General features: G+C 37.1%; 1 long non-coding RNA gene across 1 annotated transcript; it reads left to right on the top strand.

Moving 5' to 3' along the window:
• Positions 1-718: 718 nt before the first annotated feature.
• LOC137062560 (uncharacterized) lies at positions 719-2,204 on the top strand. The gene is made up of 3 exons (XR_010901243.1): positions 719-953; positions 1,866-1,955; positions 2,075-2,204. It is a non-coding gene; the product is annotated as an uncharacterized lncRNA (long non-coding RNA).
• Positions 2,205-9,231: the final 7,027 nt, after the last annotated feature.

Raw genomic sequence — 9,231 nt, 5'->3', positions numbered from 1 at the left:
TCAAAGGTTTTTTTGTACATGGGTGTTTTGGGTGGTTGCTACGTTGCTAGGTAAGTCAAAAGAGCTGAACTTTCCTTTTTTCCCCCTTTTTATTTCTCATTTATACTGCTAAGTTAACACATAACTAGCCTGTTTTTTTTTTTTTTTTTTTTTTTTTTTTTTGGCAGAAACTAATGTTTCTATTGTAATTTTTTGCAAGGAAATATTTTGTTTTGCCATAAAGTTGAATGATGCATTGTGAGGATCAGTATGAATAGATTTACAATGGGATGCGTTTGAGTGAGATTAAGATACCCAGGTCACCTTGAGGTATTTCCAGTAGCTTGAACAAAAGCCTCTTTGAGGGGCAGCACTTCCTGTGGTTCTATCCAACCATCTGCCACAACATCTTATTCACTTGACCGCCTTTATATTACTCTCTCAATTATTATATAATTTGAACACCAACATTTAATTAGGACTCTGTAGTAAAATCTACCAGACTTCAGCTTTGATTTGGTTTGAATGTCTGTTTGGCTCCACCCAGACCTGCACAGGCATGCAGAAGATGATGGTGAATGCTAGAAATGTAAAACATAATATTTGTGGTGCACTCTAAAAGCCTGTCAGTAGTTGACCGAGAAGGGTTTTAGCAGAGGTTGATGTAATGTTATCAGGCTAGATAAAACGTACAGAATTGTTATCCTGCACACACAGAGATTCAACTAGCTCAGTAAAGCTTCACTGGTAAGGTTATGCAGAAGTGACTACGAGCACAGACGGCTCTAGTGAACTCACTCATTTTAGAAGTGCAAGTGTAACCCAGTGACTATATGGATCAGTAAGTGGATTTCTCCTCGAGCGAATGGCTGCCTGCCCATCTGGACATGCACGTAAAGCCCAGATTACACAGAGTAATGGTGATGCAGGAGGGGTCAGTGGGAGGGGAGCAGACAGAGCTCCTCGCCAGACTGGTACAGATTTATTATCTGCAAATTAATAATTTGTTTTCATTGATATTTTGGTTAAACTGTGTTTTATTTGGTATAAAAATTAACCATGGTTTTATATTATAGTAAAAGTGTAGTAATAATGTTTTTTGGGCTATTTTGAGGGTCGTTTTACTACAAATACCATGGTTAAACTATGGTTAGTGAAGCAAAACCATGGTTAATTTGAACTTTAATAACCATTTTTTAATTTATTTTTTATTTGTCACTCTAAAGTAAGCCTCCTCATATGTTTTATTATTATCATAGGAACTACCATGTTTACATTTTTGCTCACCTGACCTTGTTTATTGCCAGACGGTTTAATGTAAAATACATAAAGCAAAAATATGACTGTTGTCATTTTGAAGCTAAAAATCAATATGGTAGCCTGTAGACAGTCATGCATGCTCACAACACATGCACTGTTATTGTCAACAGAGGCCACGTGCCAAAGATAGATGTACAGTAGAGCTCAAGAAACAGCTGTGAACAAGTATCGATTTAACTTACTGACTTGACTCTTCTTAACAGCTTTAGAGATTTCTTAGAGTTCGGCCTTAGACAATTGCCATCATGGCTGACCAACTTTTCTTTTGTGATTAAGCTTATTGTCTCAAACTGCAGTGAAAACACACAATTGGTTTAATCAAGGGTGAAGTAATGAGATTAACAAAGAACTTTGGGAAGTCAGTAACTCTAGATGATAATGAGGGGCACAGCAGCGGATTTAAAGACCCTGTAGTGGTATTAGTGGCTTCAAAACATGGCCAGGGCCAGAGTGTGTGTCTTTGGGCTCCCCCACGCCTACCCCACCCCCCACAATATTTCCTGTTTGCTGCACAGTTTTTTTTTTTTATTGCTTACAATTCTGCTATTTGTGTATTACATCCACAGCATCCCTCAGTCAGCCTACAACAGTGATTCAATTATAAATATGGGCAATTTGGCATGAATCTTCAAACAGACAATTGTGATAGTCTGCAGGTGGGTTCGTTTTTTTTATGTGCTTAATGTCAACACTACCCGTTCACAAATTTAAAGCCTTTACAGACACCGAAAAGGCGCCATTTTCTAATGTTTTGTTTTCTGTTTTTCACACGTAGGAGCGGATTGCACAACTAGAGGGCGACAAAAGCAAAGGTATCGCTAGGAACGCTAGTATTTGCATTGGAGTTAGATCTCATTCATCTGAGATTTATCTAATTCTGAACCACAATACAGGGTTGCAGACAGATTTCAAGTTTTATTTTACAGAAATTATTTAGGCTGCAGAAAAAAAAGTTTTAAATAATTTGTGCATGCTTTTTTTTATCCATAAAAATAAAACTTGAGGATTTGTCACTGACCAATCTAAATATATGGTGATAGACATGTTTTAGTAATTAAACAGATTTTAAATAATTCAAGTAACCTGATATGTTACTTGATACCATATTATTATAATATGAATCTGTTTGACCCAATATTGTTTAGCTAAAATCATTATAATATATCATCTGAAGTCTGAAAAATGTATTTTATAGAAATTATTTTATTAAATTATTTTAATTAGTATTTCCAGCATTAGCATTAAGTATTAGAGACAGTAGAAATTGAAATAAGTCAAGCGAAATAAGAAATTAGAAAAAAAATACATGCATTTGTATACTTTTTATAATGTAATAATAATATAATACTTGGCTATATACTTTTATTTCATGTGAATGTTAAAAACAAATATTTTGAAAATACTTCCAAATACTTCCAAGGTCAAAGTTCATTGGGACCTGGTCAAAGTTTTCTATCTCTTTTTCTTTCTTAATGCTTATTTTCAATTAGGCCTAAATGATGCCATGACCATCCTATAAAGTAAGAGAAAGGAAGAACAGAACAAGAAAAATGAAAAAGCCATGAAACAAACAATCATCACTGCTAAAAACCTGGGGTAAGCAAAATAATTTTAATTTTTGTTTGCCCCATTGGCAGATTATTTTGCTTATTTTAATTCTTTTTAGTTATTCTTTTCCCAAAACAAGACAATCATTTTTAATTTTCTAGTAAATGTTTCTTAATGTAAGATTTTTTTCTTCTTCGATATTTTGACTAAAATAGTAAAAAAGAAGCTTTTTTGTTTTGTTTGCAGTGTATGAGTTGGGATTTTTTCTTCTTTTTTTCCTCCACTCTGTTAATTAGTTAAGTGCATCGGTGTTGCATTGTTTAATGTTCATGTGGCAGATGAAAAGTAGCCTAATAATATTAAAATATTAAAGAATACTCACCATCCGCTTGTATGGGAGACAACATCAGCATTTTGTAAGACAGAAAATCATTTTTTAAGAAGGACCCGTAAGGTCACACGTCCTCAAACCCCATGACACCTCTATCTGGATCCCTGTGCCAATTCTGTTTTGCTGAATGAAGCAGCCAAATTCACCGGTGCAGGAAACCTGAAGAGCTCAAGAGGAAAATCTGCAGTGCAACAGCAAGATTTCAGCGATCACACTTCCACAGTTCACTATTACGTTTTCTGTCTAAACAGCTCTCTGAAGCAATTCATTCTGATTGGTCAGTTGAGGCATTCTGTGCTCAAATTTATTTTATAATGTGTCATGTGATGGTATCAAATGTTTTTTTTACCATGGTACTTTCCGTTAAACAGTGGTACTGAAATATATATCATATTTGCATGCTGTAATTCAAAGCAAAGCTTCGGTACAATGGAGAAAGCAAATCCTGATGGTATCATGTAACTAATATAAAATCTGTAAAACAACAACAACAACAACAACAACAACACACTAACATGGTATCCCATGTGAAAACACTGTTGTCACTTCTCTTACACTTAATACTTACCCATACCACCACACCTTTCCCAACTTACCCGTATCCCACCTCAATAACAGCTGTTTCGCAATACAACATGAACACTATAAGTACATTGTACTTATTTTTTTTATGTAAGTACATAGTTAAGGCCACCTAATATAAACAAGGCCAAAAAAACCTGTACTTTAATTAAATAAAGGGCCATTTAAGTGTACTTAAAGAGAGTATACTTTCATGACTGTAATTTAAAAAAGTACACTTTGTAATAATGTCAAAATAAAAGTTTTACATTAAAGCACATTTGAAATAATCATGTTTTAAAGAATGACACTTATTTTAAATATATTTCTAACGTATTAAAGAACATGTACTTGATAAAAGTAAACTTTACTATAGTGTGTTATTTGCTACATTTAAAGTTAATATATTTTAAAATATACTAGGCTACATTGCCATTTGATCATTACAAATGTAAATACAAAAATATATAAATAGATGACATACACATTTCAATAGAAATGGCATTAGTTTACCATTAATGTTTGTAAGAAACCATACACTTTAACCATATTTCAAAGACAAATAAAGTAATTATTAAATTACATATAAAGATGCCTACTTAATGGGATAGTTCACCCCAAAATAAAAATATCATCTACCATTCTAAACGGTTGTTCTAAACTGTTATACATTTCATTCTTCTGCTTAACACAAAAGAAGATATTTTGAAGAATGTTGGTAACCAAGCATTTCATGGGCCACATTGACTTCCATATGGTATTTTCTTTCTTTTTTCCATGGGCTCCATCAAATTGGTTACCCATATTCTCCAAACTCTGTTTAAAGTTTCCCTAATAACTCAAATGAAATGTTGCATTTAATATTTAAAGGGATAGTTCACCCAAAAATGAAATTGATGTCATTAATGACTCACTCTAATGTTGTTCCACACCTGTAAGACCTCCGTTCATCTTCGGGAACACAGTTTAAGATATTTTATATTTTAGTCCCAGACCATATGCAGTCAAGTCACACTTTACAGTCCATCATGGTCCATGAAAGGGAATAAAAACATCATCAAAGTAGTCCACATGTGACATCAGTTAGTTCATTAGAATCTCTTGAAGCATCGAAAATACATTTTGGTCCAAAAATAACAAAAACTAGGACTTTATTCAGCATTGTCTTCTCTTCCGCGTTCCTCAAATAAAGATTCAAACGGTCATGAATCAGTGGATTGATTCATGATTCGGATCGCCAATGTCACGTGATTTCAGCAGTTTGCCAGTTTGACACGCGATCCAAATCATGACTCAATCTGCTGATTCATGACCGTTTGAATCTTTATTTGAGGAACGCGGAAGAGAAGACAATGCTGAACAACATTTTTGTTATTTTTGGACCAAAATGTATTTTCGATGCTTCAAGAGATTCTAATGAACTAACTGATGTCACATATGGACTACTTTGATGATGTTTTTAATCTCTTTCTGGACATGGACAGTATAGTGTGACTTGACTGCATTATGCTCTGGGACTAAAATATAAAATATCTTAAACTGTGTTCTGAAGATGAACGGAGGTCTTAAGGGTGTGGAACGACATTAGGGCGAGTCATTAATGACATCAATTTCCTTTTTGGGAGAACTAACCTTATAAGTAGGCCTACTCTTTTTTTTTTAAGTATTCAAATTGTAGGTCACTTCTTTTTCACACTGCACAATGCTAATTCTAATTTTGGCCATTCTGACTGAGCTTTTCGACAGTTGTTCACCTGCTCGGAACCTTTGTGTCTGACCTTGTGCTGTTTCTCTCCCTCCCATTGACTCTAATCAAATGTGTGACCTGTCATCTCATGGCTCTCCATAGGTGCAGTTCACGCTCAATACTAATAAAGAGCATCACTCCTGCCCCCTGCAGGCCGACTCGCACCTACCCCCCCCCCCCCCGCATTAACTCACTGCCGCCCCCTGCGGGCTGACTCGGCATCTCCTGTGAACAACATACAGTAGCTCTTCTTTTGACATAAACACAATGCACTGAGATATATCTAACTGCAGAACCACACGTAGCAGTCTGATGACAACAGGGCCAGGCCAACAGTGTCAGACCTGAAGTTAGGGTGGTGTTGATGATTGCATAACCTGCCCTAACCATCCTCCTTTACCCACCCTTCACTATAATTATTATAAGCTGAACCTTAACAAATGGAAACCACAGCCAACCACTATTCTTAATGGTGCCATCTCCACCCCAACACTAGTGTGAGGCTGCAGGCCTGGTGCTGTTGTCTTCAGACTGCATATGGTTCTACACTGAATCATGACTTCTTACTTCATGTGTTGAGTTTGGGAAGCTTTTCAGTGAATAATGATTTAAATTTAATTCTGTTCTTCACACTGTCGCCTTTGGCTTGGCTTGCTCAGTTTGGGACACTAAAATTATGATCCAAATTATTCAACTAAATATACAAATAAAATTAATTAAGGTCTTATTTAATTCTATAAACTATAATACTGATCTGCCAACATTGTCGCTTTATGATAAATTAAAAAAAGCTGATAACATCATTGTTTTCTCCAGAACGACTGTACAGCCAAATCAAATATTGTTGCAATATGGTCCTGTTTAACACTGTGAAGCTGCTTTGACACAATCGTCATTGTAAAAGCGCTATATAAATAAAGTTGATTGATTGATTGATTGACAGAGCCATATTGTATTTCTTACAGAAAATACAGAACTCGAGTCACATGGACTTTTTATGATATATCATAAACATGATTTTATGATATTTTTTGACATAATCGTAAATTGTTGTGCCGAAATCTGTGACTAGGGGGGGTCTCCTAAAAAGCAGGTTATGTGACATGGGTATGTTTGAAGTCCCCATTGTTAAGTTCTTTGGCTTTTAGTTTAAATAAGTTAGATTTACTGTTATCTATCTAAGCTAGTGTGCTCCAAAACAAAGACGAAATCCACATTTAGAAAATATTCAAAACGTACAGTTTCTCACTTCCACCAATATGGATCAATGATTTTGATAAAGACAACACGCTGCACTTCAGCTTCTCATCAGATGTTCTGTCTCATCAAAACCCCCGTTTCCACCAAAATTACCAGGAATATTTTGTCCCAGGTACTTTTTTCCCAGGAATTGGAAAATTCCCAGACCTGTTGCTGCCTGCGTTTCAATCGCAGTCTAAAAGTACCCTGAAGATTAGTCTGGTTATGTAGGACTTCGTCTTCTTATATACTTAATAAAGCCTGAACCTCGTCGTCGGTCCATCTGTCGTATTTTTGAAACACCATTGTTCATTTGAATTGCAAATGACTCTCAATGCACGCACCGCAACATACTTTTAGTTTGAAATAAAATCCTGCGTGAGATTAACCAATCAGCATCTTCAGCGCCCAAGTCCCACCCCCAAAATATGCCCGAACTTTTAAAAAGTACTACCTCGCAAGCATGGCCGTTTGAGGGGACAATTTTTACCCAGAACTTTATTTAGACCTCGGTTCCTGCGGTCGAAACACACAGAGTACCACACCAAAGTCCCTAGTTCACAGCTAATAGCTCTCTATAATCTATAGTGCCCCACCCCCAAATAGACACTGAAGTTGCAGGTCAAATTGGTCACTTCACATTTACTATTTTCTACATGGTGAATGGCACATATGCACTAAAGCCGCGTTTCCACCGCAGGAACTTTCCCCAGGAACTAGGAACTTTGGGGTGGTACTTTGGGGTGTGTTTTGACCACAGGAACCAGGGTCTAAATGAAGTTCCGGGTAAATATTTCCCCCTCAAAACGGCCCTGCTCGCAAGGAAGTACTTTTTCAAAGTTCAGGAACTTTTGGGGGTAGGACTTGGGCGCTAAAAATGCTGATTTGGTTGAGCTCATGCAGCATTTTATTTCAACCGCCATTTTTAAAAGTCTTTTGCGAGGTGCCCTCTGCGTTCAGTAAATACTTCAGTAAAAATACGACCGCTGGACCGACAACGAAGTTCAGGCTTTATTGAGCATATATGCGGAGGAGGACATCCAGTGGGAACTGGAAACGGCGACACGCAATGAAAAGGTATACCTGAAGATATCTAGTCGGTTATGCGAGCTGGGCATTGTTCACACTGGAAAACAGTTGCAGAGAGAAGTTAAAGAAATGAAAACATTACAAGAAATTAAAGGATCATAACAACCGGAGCGGTTCTGATCGGCGTGCCAACAAGTGGTATGAATGCATGGACTCGTTGTTGGGACACAGGCTGGTCTTTTCTGGTGCAGCGGTAACGAAAGACTTGGCTATTGCGTTGTTGGACTCTGTGTGGTACTCTTCTGGTCCAAGAATGGGGATGTGTGACCCATCAATTGCACCTTCACACTGTGGCAACCCCCATCTGCGCTCAAAGAGATGGGGGTTGCCACAATATACTTTGCCATCATGGCCATTGCCATTTCTTTGCCATTGCCATTTCTTTAAGCTTTTCAGTGTTTGTTAACTGAATAACTTCTTGCATGAGTACCTTCTCAACAGATGAGCAGAAGTCGTGTACACAGTGACAAACAGTACACTTTAAAAAATGCTGGGTTAAAAACAACCCAAGTTGGGTTGAAAATGCACCGACCCAACAATTGGGTTGTTTTAACCCAATGGTTGAGTTGTTCTTACCCAGCAATTGGGTTGTCTTAAGCAACATTTAACCCAACCACTGGGTTAAAACAACTCAACCATTGGGTTAAAACAACTCAATTGTTGGGTCGGTGCATTTTCAACCCAACTTGGGTTGTTTTTAACCCAGCATTTTTTAGAGTGTAGCAATTCCAACTCCAAATAAATGATAGATGCTTCTCTACTCTGAGTTGGGTTGCAAGTTTCCACAGTGCAATGGCAATTCTTTTTTGAATAGGTACACTGTGTCGGTTGTTTGTGTCATGTCTCTTCAGTTGAGGTTGCAATCGATGACAGAGGTACAGAAAAGTATCCTTAGACATCCGGAAATTACTTATCCCCTGGGCTTCAGTGAAAGTTGGAACCATGCTGTCCCACCATTCCGTTGTTCAATTGTGTACCAAAACCGATGGCGAAACATGACGCATTCGATAGTACTCGCGTATCTTAAACACACAACCGGGCAAAAACAAGTTGATGCAATCTATAATAACATTATTTTGATGCTTCAAGAGATTCTAACTAACCCACAGATGTTACATATGGACTACTTTGATGATGTTTTTATTACCTTTCTGGTCCTTCTGGAAAGGTACAGTAGCCTATACCGTACATATATATGTTTTCTATGGAGAGATAGAAAAAAGATAAAATATCTTAAACTGTGTTTTCACGCAGGGTCCGAGCTGCGTGGAAAACCCGTGCATGCTTCAAATAGAAGAGACGCCTATTTTTCACGCAACACGCGAGCGTGTTGGAAGCGTTTCCAGGCAAAATAGAA

Source organism: Pseudorasbora parva, chromosome 23 (genome assembly GCF_024679245.1).
Source record: "Pseudorasbora parva isolate DD20220531a chromosome 23, ASM2467924v1, whole genome shotgun sequence".
NCBI lineage: Eukaryota > Metazoa > Chordata > Actinopteri > Cypriniformes > Gobionidae > Pseudorasbora > Pseudorasbora parva.
Note: the sequence above shows the minus strand (reverse complement) of the source record. Positions and strands in the feature narration are given on the sequence as shown.